We start from the raw sequence: 15777 nt of genomic DNA on the forward strand, positions 1-15777 counted from the left end.
ATGGATTTGTCCGTTTCCCCTTTCAGTTCTTTCCATGTTTGCTTCACGTAATTTGAAGCCATGTTTTCAGTGGCTTGAGCATTTAGAATTGTTCTGTCCTGTTGATTAATGGATCCCACTATCATTTGAAAATGACTTTCTTGAGCCCGGGTAATATTCTTCCTTCTGAAATCCATATAGTCTAATATTAATATAGCCATTCCAGTTTTCTTTTGACCAGCATTAGCAAGGTGTATGTTTTCATATCCTTTTACTGTTAATTTCTTTGTGTCTTCATATAATGTACATTTCTTGTAGATAGCGTATAGTTGAGTCTTCTTTTTTTAAATCCAGTCTATATCTGGCTTTTAATTGGTGTGTTTAGACCATTTACGTTTAATGAGATGATTGATATGGTTAGTTTGAGTTTAATGTCTTGCTGTTTTTGTATTTATCCCATCTATTCTTTGTTCTGTTTTTTGATGTATTTTTGGGCTTCATTTGGACATATTGTTTGGACGAACCGAGGCAAGATGGTGCACTTCCGGGTTCTTCTTCACCACCAACTCTTCCCGCGCCCGCGAAAATGCAGCCTGCGCCCAGGGAGGGTGCAGACCAACTGGGCATGCGCCAGGTGACGTCAATCCGAAGAGACCAAGATTTACCTGGTTGCACCTGCGGAAGGCCCCTGACACACCCATGCCCCACCTATTGCCCTCCCACTCCTAGAAAAGCCGCTCTCCGCCATTGAGCCACGCGGCCTTCTTGCAGCCCCACTCCTGTCGGGATGTCGGGACTGTGGGAAGTCTGTCCGGGAGAGCCCCACCGCGGGGAGACTCTGCCGGCCTCCTTTGCTGGAGGCCGACAGACTTCTCCCGCACACCTTAGGTTACCAAAATAAACGTGCATTTTTGCTGTTATACTTGCCTACCCGCTGGTTCTTTTGCGCCCGCTCAGCTGGTCTTAGAAAAACAAGACAGATGGTGCCGAACCGGGAGGAGACCCCTCCTCAGGGCCCCCAGGGTCCGGGGAGCCTCCTCCTCCTCCTTCCACGCGGCGGACGGACCAGGACCTGAGACCCGCTTCGCTCACTCTCACGGCCTCTCTGGGGTAAGTGCCCTTGTCTCCTCTTTACCACCCTCGGCCAAAACCCTGTGCAGGTCCGAGGTCCATTTTGAGCCACCAAGTGGCTTGGGAGAGCCTTGCAGGACGCAGACGTCCACCTGAAGGTACTCTCCACTTTGGCTTCAAGAGCCTCCAGTCTGTCTCTGCTGGTTCCAAAGGACGCTTTGAAGCCAGGCAGAGATCCACTTCCATTTCCATTGTGTCCATTGTGTCCCTCGGCCAAAATCCTGCGCAGGTCTGAGGTCCATTTGGAGCCACCAAGTGGCTCGGGAGACCCCGTTCAGGACGGAGACGTCCGCCTGAAGGTAATCTCCACCTTGGCTTCAAGAGCCTCCAGTCTGTCTCTGCTGGTTCCAAAGGACGCTTTGAAGCCAGGCAGAGATCCACTTCCATTTCCATTGTGTCCATTGTGTGTCGGTAAAGAGGAAACAAATGGGAAACCCCCAGTCCAAATTTCCAAAGAGCACCCCCTTAGGGTGCCTCCTAGCCAATTTAAAAACCTTACAGCTCGAGCAAGACCTTAGGAAGAAGCGGTTAATTTTCCTTTCCACTGTGGCGTGATCGACCTCAGCAATTTCTGCCAGCGGCTAGGCAAGTGGTCCAAAATTTACATACAAGGCTTTTGGGCCTTAGGCTCTCATCCCTATACTCCTTCTCTCCCCACTCTCCCCACCCCCTCCCTTCCTGCCCAGACTCCTCCTCCTCCCCCCATCCAGACTCCTCCTTCTTGCTCCTTATCTACTAGTAACCACTCGGCCCCGTGCCTCCTTCGGGGCCCCCAACTGGCTGTCTTGAGTCCCCTATCTCTGCCCACACCCTCCTACAGTGTTAGCACCTTTGCGAGAGGTGGCTGGGGCGGAGGGGGTAGTCAGAGTACATGTCCCTTTTTCATTGGCCGATCTTTCCAAAATTGAGCATCTTATTTCATTTCTCAATCGGCTCCTGACATTCGTAAAAACTTCAAAAGGTAGAGGATGGTCCTCAGACACCAATACAAGACCTAGTTAAATTAGCCTTTAAGGTCTATAGCTCCAGAGAGGAGACGGCAGGCTTGCCTTGAACAGAAGGTTCAGCTCCTAGCAGCGGCTTTACAGCCCAGTCGTAACCCCAGACCAGAGAGCACACACCCCGCAGACTCCATAGAGCCTGCTATAAGTGCAGCAAGGCAGGACACTATGCCAACAGGTGTCCGCAGGGTCCCCGAGTCCCAACGCAGCCTTGCTATAAGTGCAAGGCATCAGGACATTAGGCCTGTGAATGTCCTAACCCTCGTCCACCAGCAACCCCCCTGCCCTGCTTGCCAGCAGGGAGGAAACTGGAAGTCTGATTGCCCCACCCTGAGAACAGGTGCCGCGCCTCTACGTGACCCCCTTTCCCAGGATCCTGGGAGCTCCTTCCAGCTCCTACATCTGGACGATGACAACTGAAGGTACCGAGACTCGGGGACCCCCATCACCCTCGCCGAGCCATGGGTAACTCTCCTGGTAGCGGGTAAGACAATTAATTTTTTAATCAACAGCGAGGCTACCTATTCTGTTTTGCCGTCCTTCTCTGGACCTAGCCTTCCATCCAATATCTCTGTAGTAGGAGTAAGTGGAAAGCCATCCACTCCACGAAAAACTCCACCCCTTAATTGCTGCCTGGCCAACAATTACTTTGCGCAGTCGTTCCTCATTCCCAGCTAAAAAGGGCCCCTACCGAAAGCAATCAGTGGAAATCAGTTTGGCTTTCCCCCACTCGCCTCAAACTTACTAAATTTTCTTAACTATCTCATACTCCCCAACCTTGCCGGGACCTTCCTTCTGGGTTTTGCCCATATTCCAACAAATGCTTCCATTCCTCATTCCTATACTAATACTGTGCCTTATTTTATTTTTCATCCGTGCGTCCAAATACCAACCATGGGCCCCCTACCTTAACGACGCCCCTTAACAGCAGGAAGTAGCCAGACAGACCATGGCGCCCCTTTATCACTATTATCAATAAAAGGTTGGACTGTTTGGACAAACCGAGGCAAGATGGTGCACTTCCGGGTTCTTCTTCACCACCAACTCTTCCCGCGCGCGCGAAAATGCAGCCGGCGCCCAGGGAGGGTGCAGACCAACTGGGCATGCGCCAGGTGACGTCAATCCGAAGAGACCAAGATTTACCTGGTCGCACCTGTGGAACGCCCCTGACACGCCCATGCCCCACCTATTGCCCTCCCACTCCTAGAAAAGCCACTCTCCGCCATTGAGCCACGCGGCCTTCTTGCAGCCCCACTCCTGTCGGGATGTCGGGACTGTGGGAAGTCTGTCCGAGAGCCCCACCGCGGGGAGACTCTGCCGGCCTCCTTTGCCGGAGGCCGACAGACTTCTCCCGCACACCTTAGGTTACCAAAATAAACTAGCAGTTTTGCGCCTGACCTTTGCCTACTTGCTGGTTCTTTGGTGCTCGCTCTGGTGGTCTTAGAAAAACAAGACACATATCAAGTATTTTTTATGATTTCATTTTATTTCTTTGGTTGGCTTTTTAGCTATACTTCTTTGTTTTATTACTTCAATGGTTGCATTAGGATTTATAGTACACATCTGTAACTTACCACAGCCTACTTTCAACCTATATTATTATTTATTTTATTTATTGTTTTAGGAGATGGAGTTTTGCTCTTGTTGCTCAGGCTGGAGTGCAATGGCATGACCTTGGCTCACAGCAACCTCCACCTCCTGGGTTCAAGCAATTCTCCTGTCTCAGCATCCTGAGTAGCTGGGATTACAGGCATCAGCCATCATGCCTGGCTAATTTTTGTATTTTTAGTAGAGATGGGGTTTCGCCCTATTGACCAGGCTGGTCTCAAACTCCTGACCTCAGGTGATCCACCTGCCTCAGCCTCCCAAACTGCTGGATTACAGGCCTTAGCCACCGCACCTGGCCCCCAACTGATATACTACTTCTACAGCATAAGAACCCTTTTTTTTTTTTTTTTTTGAGACGGAGTCTTGCTCTGTCGCCCAGGCTGGAGTGCAGTGGCTGGATCTCAGCTCACTGCAACCTCCGCCTCCCGGGTTCACGCCATTCTCCTGCTTCAGCCTCCCGAGTAGCTGGGACCACAGGCGCCGGCCACCTCGCCCGGCTAATTTTTTGTATTTTTAGTAGAGACGGGGTTTCACCATGTTAGCCAGGATGGTCTTGATCTCCTGACCTCGTGATCCGCCCGTCTCGGCCTCCCAAAGTGCTGGGATTACAGGCTTGAGCCACCGCACCCGGCCTGAACCTTATAATAATATACTTCTATTTCTCTCCTGTCAAATTTTGTGCTTATATTGTCATGCATTTTACTTTTATATATGATGTAAACCACATTATACCATATGTAATAATTGCTTTTTTTTTTTTTTCTCTGAGATGGAGTCTTGCTCTGTCACCCAGGCTGTAGTGCAGAGGTGCAATCTCAGCTCACTGCAACCTCTGCCTCTCAGGTTCAAGCGATTCTCCTGCCTTAGCTTCCCAAGTAGCTAGGATTACAGTCGCCCACCACCATGCCCGACTAATTTTTGTATTTTTAGTAGAGATGGGATTTCACTGTGTTGGCTAGGCTGGTCTCAAACTCTTGACCTCAGGTGATCCACCCATCTCAGTGTCCCAAAGTGCTGGGATTACAGGTGTGAGCCACCGCACCTCGCCCATAACTGCTATTTTTAAGTCAATTATATTTTAAATAAATTTAAATAATGAGAAAAATCACACATAGTTACCATTTGTAACATTCTTTATTCCCTTGTATAGATGCAGATTTCCATTTTCTTCCTGCCTGTATAATTTTTTAAAATACATCTTGCAGTGTGGATTTGCTGGTGATAAATTCTTTGTTTTGTATTTATTTTGCCTGAGTTTTTGAAAGATATTTTTGCAAAGTATAGAATTTGTAGGAATTTCATTTTTCATACTTTCAGAACTTTAATGATGCTTTTGCATTGTATTCTTTCTTATATTATTTCAGATAAAAAATCTAATGTCAAGTTTATCCTTGTTTCTCTGATCATAACATGTCTTCTTCTTTTCTTTTTTTTTTTTTTTGAGACAGAGTCTTGCTCTGTTGCCCAGGCTGGAATGCAGTGGTACTATCTCGGCTCACTACAACTTCCACCTCCTGGGCTCAAGCCATTTGTTCACCTCAGCCTCCAGAGTAGCTGGGACTACAGGCATGCTCCACTATGCCCTGCTAATTTTTGTATTTTTAGTATAGATGAGGTTTCACCATGTTGGCCAGGCTGGTCTCAAATTCCTGACCTCAAGTGATCCACCTGCCTTGGCCTCCCAAAGTGCTGGGATTACAGGTGTGAACCACCATGCCTGGCGCTGACCATAACATGTCTTTTATTTGTAAGATCGGTTCTAAAGTTTTCCCTATCACTGTTTTCTCCCCCTCTCACTTGGAGCACGATATACCTTGATGTATCTCCTTCATGTTTTGTTCTTGTGACTTGCTGAGATTTTTGTATCTGTGAATGTATACATTTCATCAAGTTTTGAAAGCTTTTGGCCATTATATCTTCAAAAAATTTTAATTTCCCCAGTTCTCCCCTTTAGAGACTCTAGGGCTACTTGCATTTATTGTATACTATTTTTTCTCACGCAATTTCTAATCTGCCACTAATCACAACCAGTGTATTTTTTTTTTAATTCCACACATTGTAGACTTTACAATGTGTGGAATTTTAAAAATTTGAAAATTTGATTTTTTTTTTTTTAATCATCTAAAACTCAACCCATTCTTTTGCCTATGTAGAATTCAGCTGTGGTAACTGTTTCTCTGTTAATTCTGAAATTTGTAATTGCTCTGGTTCGGTTTCCATTGACTGATTGTTCTCCCCATTAAGGTTTGTGCTTTCCTGCTTTTTTACATGCTTGGTAATCTTTGATTGGATTTCAGATGTTTTGAATTCTACATTGTTGGCTTACCTTGTAGGAATATTTGTATATTCCTATAAATCTTCTTGAGTGTTGTTTAAGGATACGTTTAAGCTACTTGGAACCACTTGGATCTTTTTGGATCTTGATTTTATGATTTGTTAGGTAGCCCTGAAGAAGCACTTAGTCTGGAGCTAATTATCAAACACTTCTGAGGATAGACCTTCCTGAATACTCTGCCTAATGCCCTATTACATTTTACTTTTTCTAGTATGGCTGGTAGGAATAGTCACTATTCCCTCTGATCCTTTTAGATGGTTCTTTCCCCAGTCTCTGGTGATTATCTTCCACATGCAATCAATAGTCCACTGCTGAATGCCTGAGGGGAGCTGTATTAGTCAGGGTTCTCTAGAGGGACTGAACTAATAGGATAGATAGATATGTAAAGGGGAGTTTATTAAGTATTAACTCACACAATCACACAAGGTTCCACAATAGGCCATCTGCAAGCTGAGGAGCAAGAAGAGCCAGTCTGAGTCTCAAAATTGAAAACCTGGAGTCTGATGTTTGAGGGCAGGAAGCATCCAGCATGGGAGAAAGATGTAGGCTGGGAGGCTAGGCCAGTCTAGCCTTTTCACATTTTTTTTCTGCCTGTTTTATATTTTAGCCCCTCTGGCAGCTGATAGATGGTGCCTACCCAGATTAAGGGTGGGTCTGCCTTTCCCAGTCCACTGACTCAAATGTTAATCTCCTTTGCCAACACCCTCATAGACACACCCAGGATCAATAATTTACATCCTTCAATCCAGTCAAGTTGACACTCAGTATTAACCGTCACCGGAGCTCTGTGCAGATCTCTAAGGTTATGTCTCGATGCAGCTTTCTCATTTCACATATTCTATCCTAAAGGTTCAAGTTTCTTTGGCCTCTCAGTTGCATGTCCTGAACTCAGGTAGTCTGAAGACTCTAAGTTTACTCTTCCTTTACATTTATTTATTTATTTATTTATTTATTTATTTATTTATTTATTTATTTATTTTGTTTTGAGGCGGAGTCTCGCTCTGTCGCCCGGACTGGAGTGCAGTGGCCGGATCTCAGCTCACTGCAAGCTCCGCCTCCCGGGTTTACGCCATTCTCCTGCCTCAGCCTCCTGAGTAGCTGGGACTACAGGCGCCCACCACCTCGCCCGGCTAGTTTTTTTTGTATTTTTAGTAGAGACGGGGTTTCACCGTGTTAGCCAGGATGGTCTCGATCTCCTGACCTCGTGATCCACCCGTCTCGGCCTCCCAAAGTGCTGGGATTACAGGCTTGAGCCACCGCGCCCGGCCTACTCTTCCTTTACTTTTGCCTAAAATCTCTACAGACAGTAAGCTGAGTGATTGCAGGGCTCACCTTGTTTGGTTCTCTCTCTCAATGATGAGTGTATTTTGTTGCCTCAAGTTCAGTGTCTTGAAAATAAGTTTTAATGCTTTTTGTTAGCTTTTTTATACTTTTGGGTGGGGAAGTAAATCAGGTCTGTATTATTGATCTTGGCTGGAGATGTTCCTAGTTTTTTTCTTTCTTTCTTTTTTAATTAATACATAATAATTGTATCTACTTATAAGATACATGCATACAAAGTGTAATATCAAGTTAGGGTAACTAGGATATCCACTATCTCAAACATTTATCATTTCTTTGTGTTAGGAACATTCCAAGTCTTTTCTTCTAGCTATTTTGAAATGTACAATAAGTTATTGGTAACTATAGTCACCCTACTATGCTATTGAATACTAGAAATTATTCCTTCTACTTAACTGTATTTTTCTACCCATTAACTAGCCTTTCTTACCCTCTTTTTCCACCCTTTCCCAATCTCTGGTAACCGTCATTCTACTTTCTGCCTCCATGGGATCAATTTTTTGGGCTCCTGGATATGAACGAAATGTGCAATATTTGCCTTTCTGTGACTGATTGATTTCACTTCACAGAATGACCTGTAGTTCCATCCTTGTTGCTGCAAATGACAGAAGTTCATTAGTTCTTTATGGCTGAATAATATTCCATCATTTATATATATTACATTATATTTATTTGTTAATCAGTTGATGGGCACTTAGGTCAATTCTATAACTGGGCTATTGTGAATAGTGTTGCAATAAACATAAGCATGCAGATACCACTTTGATATATTGATTTCCTTTCTTTTGGGTATATACCCAGCAGTGGGATTGCTGGATCATATGTTAGTTTTATTTTTAGTTTCTTGAGGCACATCCACACTGTTCTGTATAGTGGCTAGACTAATTTATATTCCCACCAGCAGTGTATGAACATTCCCCTTTCTCCACATCCTCACCAGAATCTGCTACACATTTTTCTTTTTGATAATAGCCATATTAACTGGGGAGAGGTAATATCTCATTTGAGGACTAAGCTCTGATTTTTTTTTTTTAAATCTTACCCAAATTCCAATTTAAGAGGTCTGGGGAGTCATGCCCTACAAACCACAAATTCTCATTAAATGGGCTTTATTTAACCATATATATCGTGACTTACTTTCCAGTCTGACTCTGGCATAACATTATGAGACAAGGAAGAAAACAAAAATATTTTACCCCAAAACATGTATTAGTCAAGATTCCCTAGAAGGACATAATAGGATAGATGTATGTATATAAAGGTGAGTTTATTAAGTATTAACTAACATGATCACAAGATCCCAAAAGATTCCTGGCTGTCTGCAAGCTTGAGCTGCAAGGAAAGCCAGTCTGAGTCTCAAAACTGAAGAGTTTGGAGTCTGATGCTCGAGGGCAGGAAGCATCCAGCACGGGAGAAAGATGTAGGCTGTGAGCCTAGGCCAGTCTCACCTTTTCACATTTTTCTGTCTGCTGATTAGATTGTGACCACCAGATTAAGGCTGAGTCTGCCCCCCTACAGCCCACGGACTCAAAAGTCATTTTCCTTTGGCAACACCCAGGATCAATACTTTGCATCCTTCAATCCAATCAAGTTGACACTCAGTATTAACCGTCACAAGTCCACCCCTTGTCAACTTGAACCCATACACATCTCCTGAGAACACACATAATCTTCAATGTTATAATTACACCTGACATAATACAACTATCCTTCATACAACCGGAAACGCACCAATCCCCAATCCAAATACTATTACATAAAGTTAACAATACTTACATGCTGATATGAAGCCAATAAATCTTATGTCACATGATAACAGAAAAGGAAATAAAATGAAGATATTTTCCTAGTAATGGTGTATGCATGCACAAACATCCATTTAACAAAAGAAGGAGGAAATACTCATGACAGTTACAGTCCTTGTTTCTGCAGCTGGTCACGCGGTCGTAGCTGGTATTGATGACCTTCTACTACCCATTCTCTATTCCCTTTGCCTTCAGCAAGCACCTCAGCAAGTCGTGGTTTTTTTCCTGGCAGAGTGACCCAAACCTTCATTCCTGAGGGGTCTGGGCCATTTGTAGTCCTGCCTGAATTGGGCTGTTGTGGTTTTTCATTGACCTTAATCACAGGGCATGGTAATACTAAGAGACTTCCTAATGAATCTCCTGTATGCCATGTATACTCTTTCCTTACCTCTGTTGTGGAGTAGTAGACTGATTTCATCTTGATAGCCGGCGTCAATCACCCCAGTCAACACTATAACTCCCTTCTTAGCCTTCTTAGGCTTAAAGGTAGGAGGAGCCCAAAGTGTCCAGGTGTCAATCTTAACTTCCAGTTTAATGGAATCATTGTGTGTGTCCTGGTGACAGTGTTCCTCCCTCTGGAACTAAGACCTCTAGGACAACGGAATGTAATGTTGTGGGAACAGGAAGCAAAAATTTTGCTAGTGAATCATTACGGTTGATGGTGAATGGTGCCACTTCCACTTCCACCCATTGATTCCTGGACCCGTGAATCCTGGCTATGGGAGAAACAGTATTGTGGAAGCTGATTCAAAGCATACATGGCCTTCTGGAGAACTTTGCCCCAGCCCTCCAAAGTATTGTCACCTAGTTGGCATTGTAATTGTGACTTCAAAAGGCCATTCTACCATTCTATCAATCAAGATGCTTCAGGATAATGGGGAACATGGTAAGACCAGTGAAATCCATGAGAGTAAGCCCACTGCCACACTGTTTTAGCCATAAAGTGATTGCCTTGGTCAGAGGCAATGCTGTGTGGAATGCCATGACGGTGAATAAGGCATTCTTTGAGTCCACAGATGGCAGTCTTGGCAGAAGCATTGCATACAGGATAGGCAAATCCATATCGGGAGTAAGTGTCTATCCCAGTGAGGACAAACCTTTGTCCTTTCCATGATGAAAGAGGTTCAATATAATCAACCTGCTACGAGGTAGCTGGCTGATCACCCCGAGGAATGGTGCCATATCGAGGGCTCAGTGTTGACCTCTGCTGCTAGCAAATTGGACACTCAGCAGTGACCGTAGCCAGGTAAACCTTGGTGAGTGGAAGTCCATGTTGCTGCACCTATGCATAACCTCCATCCTTGCTACCATGGCCACTTTGTTCATGGGCCACTGGGCGATGACAGGGGTGGCTGGGGAAAGAGGCTGAGTGGTGTCCACAGAAAGGGTCATCTTATTCACTTGATTATTAAAATCCTCCTCTTCTGAGGTCACTCATTGGTGAACACTCCCATGGGAAGCAAATATCTTTATAGCTTTTGATCACTCAAAGAGGTCCATCCACATACCTCTTCCCCAGATTTCTTTGTCACCAATTTTCCAATCATGCTTCTTCCAAGTCCCTGACCATCCAGCCAAACCATTGGCTACAGCCCATGAATCAGTATATAATCACACATCTGGCCATTTCTCCTTCCATGCAAAGTGCACAACCAGATGCACTCTTTTAAGTTCTGCCCACTGGGAAGATTTCCCTTCACCACTGTCCTTTGGGGATGTCCTAGAAGGGGGTTGTAGTGCTGCAGTTGTCCACTTCCGGGTGGTGCCTGTATATCACACAGAACCATCTGTGAACCAGGCCCTAGTCTTCTCTTCCTGTGTCAACTGATCACAGGGAACCCCCCAATGAAGCTATTGGTGCAGGCTGGGAGACAGAAGGCAGTGTGGCAGGAGTGGAGATCATGGGCATTTGAACCACCTCCTCATTAACTTACTTGTGCCTTCAGGACCTTCTTGAGTCCGATCGCATATATACCACTTCCATTTGACGATGGAATGCTGCTGTGCATGACCCACTTTATGGCTAGATGGGTCAGAAAACACCTAGTTCATGATAGGCAGGTCAGGTCGCATGGTGACTTGATGACCCATAGTCAAACTTTCAATTTCCACCAAAGCCCAGTAACAGGCCAAGAGTTTTCTCTCAAAAGAAGAGTAGTTACCTGCAGAAAATGACAGGGCCTTGTTCCAAAAATCCTAGAGTCCTCCACTGTGATTCACGTATGGGGACCTGCCAAAGGTTCCAGACAGCATCCCTATCTACCACTGACACCTCAAGCACCATTAGATCTGCTGGGTCATATGGCCCAAGTGGCAGAGCAGCTTTCACAGCAGCCTGGACCTGTTTCAGAGCCTTCTCCTGTTCTGGACCCCACTCGAAACTGGCAGCCTTTTGGGTCACTCAACAAATGGGCTGGAGTAACACACCCAAATGAGAAATGTGCTGCCTCCAAAATCCAAATAGGCCCACTAGGCATTGTGCCTCTTTCTTAGTTGTAGGAGGGACCAAATGCAGCAACTTCTCCTTCACCTTAGGACTGTCTTGACAGGCCCCACACCACTGAACCCCTAGAAATTTTACTGAGGTAGAAGTTCCCTGAATTTTAGTCAGATGTATTTCCCATCCTCTGGTATGCAAATATCTCACCAATAAGTCCAGTGCATTTGCTACTTCTTGCTCACTGGATCCATTCAGCATAATGTCATCAATGTAGTGGACCAGCAGTGTGATATCTTGCAGAAGTGAAAAGCGATCAAGGTCTCTTTGAATAAGATTATGACACAAAGCCAGAGAGTTGATATACCCCTGAGGTACGACAGTAAAGGTATATTGCTGGCCTTGCCAACTGAAGGCAAATTGCTTCTGGTGGGCCTCATGGACAGGAATGGAGAAAAAGGCATTTACCAAGTCAATGGCTGCATACCAGGTATCAGGAGATGTGTTAATTTGCTCAAGCAATAAAACCATATCTGGTACAGCAGCTGCAATTGGAGTCACCACTTGGTTAAGCTTACAATAATCCACTGTCATTCTTCAAGATCCATCTGTCTTCTGCACAGGCCAAATGAGAGAGCTGAATGCGGATGTGGTGGGAATCCTCATCCCTGCATCTTTCCATTCCTTGAAGGTGGCACTAATCTCTGCTCTCCTTCCAGGGATACAACATTATTGTTGATTTACTGTTCTTCCAGGTAGAGGTATCTCTAATGGCTTCCATTTGGCCTTTCCCACCATAATAGTCCTCACCCTACCAGTCAGGGAGCCAATGTGGGTGTTCTCCCAGCTGCTAAGTATGTCTATGCCAGTTATGCATGTTGGCACTAAGGAAATGACTATAGAATGAGTCTGGGGACCCACTGTAAGTGGGACCTGAGTTAAAACTCCATTATTTATCTGACCTCCATAAGCCCCTACTTTAACTGGAGGACCACAATGATGTTTTGGGTCTCCTGGAATCAACATCAGCTCAGACCCAGTGTCCAGTAATCCCCAAAATGCCTGATCATTGCACTTTCCCAATGTACAGTTACCCTGGTAGAAGGCTGGAGGTCTTCTTGGGGAAGGATGGGAAAAAAATTCACTGCATAAATTGTCAGTAATGTAGTGAAATCCTCCCTCAAAAGGACCCGGCCTCCTTTTCATTCAAGGAGTTCCGGGTCTGTAAACTAGCTCACGTCTGGAAATTGATTTAGGGGCCGTGACTCTCTGTTTTTATAATTCAAATTAGTCTTTTGTCCATTCAACCTAGAAGTTTTCTCCTTATATAAATTAAGTAGGAATAAAATTCCTATCAATTTCACTTCTAGGAACACTGTGATTAATTAGCCAATGACAGAGCTCTACATGAGTCAGACTATTCTTATTGCTGCTTTGTCTCTGCTGTCCATTATGATAGCTACACCCACCCTGCCTTTGATGGTTGAGTGATGCCACTTGGCCTCTGCCACCTCAGGATCCAATTATTCCCACTGTATTTAAATTTTGTAGTTGAGTGACTGTGGTTCCCATTGTTAGACCTGACATACAGAGAAGAGCAAGTACAGGGTTCTTCAAAGATGCAGGTGCTGCCCTTACAAATCTATTTTGCAAGGCATTGATCAAGGGTATATCTCCTGGACCCTCCCAGCTGGGATGAGTAGGTCTAAAGTGACGAATCCACTCCACCATCCCAATCTCCCTAAGCCTTTGGATTCCTTCCTCTATGTTAAACCAAGGGAGATCATGCATTTCCAGTTTGCCTGCAGTGGGCCATCTTTTAATCCGTATTTCAGCTAACCAAGCAAATAAACTATTAGAACTCTTTTTAACACCCTGAGCTGCAATGTTAAATGCACAGTCCCTACTTAGTGGGCCCAAATCAATAAATTCAGCCTGATCCAGCTCTATGTTTCTTTCCACCGCTATCCCATACCCTTAATATCCATTCCCATTCCCTCCAGGCTGCTGTTCATATAAATTAGGGAACTCAAGCAGTTCTTTTCAAGTATAGCATACCTCCTCATGGGTCACACTCTTAACAACACCTCTAGGGGCCCACTGGTACTTTAGTCTAGTTATAGGTCTAGAAGCAGACAGGAGTGTTAAGGGTGGCTCCTGAGGTGAATCAACATTATTTAGTATGGCAACTGCCTTATGGGGGGTCATCACCGTTGACTCAGATAGCACAGGGTTTATCTTCTCAGACAAAGGTGGAAAGGCTGATGGCAGCATGGGATGGGAAGGGGATGTTACCACTACTAGGGATGGGAAAGCTGTTTCTTCTGGCAAAAAAGTTTCATCAGACTTTACAAACTCAGTGTCCCCAGCTTCATCAGGGTCCTCCCACACATCCCCATTCCAAGTTGCACAGTCACATTCCAGTCAATGCCTTCACTTTAACAGTAGATACCTGGCGAGGTTGTGTGTGCCCCTTTTGTGGCAGGTCAATCACTTGCATGATAAAAATCTGTGTCTGTTTTTCCACAATTTCAGCTCTTTTTCTGCAGGAGATAAGACACTCGCTCAAAACAATCTTAGCAGATTTGAGGCTCAGTACTTGCTTCTGAAGCTGGGAGACAGAATCCCTGAGTTCACGATTATCTTTCATCACTTTGTTCACTGAACTTAGGAACAACTAACAGCTTCATTAAGTTCCTTGGCTCTCCACATATAATCAAAGGTATTATGTATAGAGTCACTAAACTCCTTGCCTCTCCTGAGTGGTGAATCAGGAGTGTCAGGTGCAATTATTTTGCATAAGTCTCTAAACAGTTAATGCCAAGGACTCTCAGTGTTTTCCATACTGTTAGAAATACAGTCCTTGGCCGGGCGCGGTGGCTCAAGCCTGTAATCCTAGCACTTTGGGAGGCCGAGACGGGCGGATCACAAGGTCAGGAGATCGAGACCACCCTGGCTAATACGGTGAAACCCCGTCTCTACTAAAGAATACAAAAAACTAGCCGGGCGACGAGGCGGGCGTCTGTAGTCCCAGCTACTTGGGAGGTGGAGGCAGGAGAATGGCGTAAACCTGGGAGGAGGAGCTTGCAGTGAGCTGAGATCCGGCCACCGCACTCCAGCCTGGGCGAGAGGGCCAAGCCCCGTCCCAAAAAAAAAAAAAAAAAAAAAGAAATACAGTCCTTAGCATTTTGGGGTCTAATCATATTAAGCAGCGAACTCCAGAAACCCCAAAACCAATAAAAGAATTCCATCCTTAATATTCTCTTCCACTAGAACCACTCCCGCTACCAAAATTTGTATTAGTCAGAGTTCCTTAGAGGGACAGAACGAATAGGATAGATGTTTATATATAAAGGGGAGTTTATTAAGTATTAACTTACATGATCACAAGGTCCCACAATAGGCTGTCTGCAAGCTTGAGCAGCAAGGAGAGCCAGTTGGAGTTTCAAAACTAAAGAACTTGGAGTCTGATGTTCAACGGCAGGAAGCATCCAGCACCGGAGAAAGATGTAGGCTGGGAGGCTAGGCCAGTCTCACCATTTCACATTTTTCTGGCTGCTTTATATTCACTGGCAGCTGATTAGATTGTGCCCATCAGATTAAGGGTGGATCTGCCTTCCCCAGCCCACTGACTCAAATGTTAATCTTCTTTGGCAACATCCTCACAGACAAACCCAACATCAATACTTTGCATCCTTCAATCCAATCATGTTGACCCTCAGTATTAACCATCACAGCATGTTTCTCTGCCATATTTTGAAATGGCCCTGCAAAGTGTCCTTCGTGGGGGAAAATCTGCATTTGTTAAGCATCTCTATTAACATAGCTAGATCTTTTTCTTCCAGGCCCTCTCAATCCTGAAGAGATTAACTGAAAGTGTAGCACTTTTTAAAGACCTGAACAGGAAACATTTATCATCTATTGTCTCTAAGGGCAGCTGCTATAAGACATCAAAAGATTGTGGTCACCACAATTTTTTATCTTAACCTGAACATTTCCTTTCTGTTGATCCCAGGTCGTTAGACAAACTCAACCAATTGTCAACCAGAAAATACTTAAATTTTTCTATAGCCTGGAAGCCCCTGCTTTGAGTTGTCCCGCCTTTCTGAACCAAACCAATGTATTTCTTTTTTTTTTTTT

The 15777-nt window shown here is 44.8% G+C and overlaps 1 protein-coding gene across 1 annotated transcript in view; it reads left to right on the top strand.

Moving 5' to 3' along the window:
- The first annotated feature begins 2542 nt into the window (after positions 1-2542).
- The window catches only part of RNASE9 (ribonuclease A family member 9 (inactive)), a 24887-nt gene continuing 11652 nt past the window's right edge, over positions 2543-15777 (top strand). Inside the window, exon 1 of the mRNA XM_023186671.1 lies at positions 2543-2595. The gene's annotated coding sequence lies outside the window, so the exon portion shown is untranslated. The remainder of the gene's footprint in view (positions 2596-15777) is intronic.

Source organism: Piliocolobus tephrosceles, chromosome 6 (assembly GCF_002776525.5).
Source record: "Piliocolobus tephrosceles isolate RC106 chromosome 6, ASM277652v3, whole genome shotgun sequence".
NCBI classification, from domain to species: domain Eukaryota; kingdom Metazoa; phylum Chordata; class Mammalia; order Primates; family Cercopithecidae; genus Piliocolobus; species Piliocolobus tephrosceles.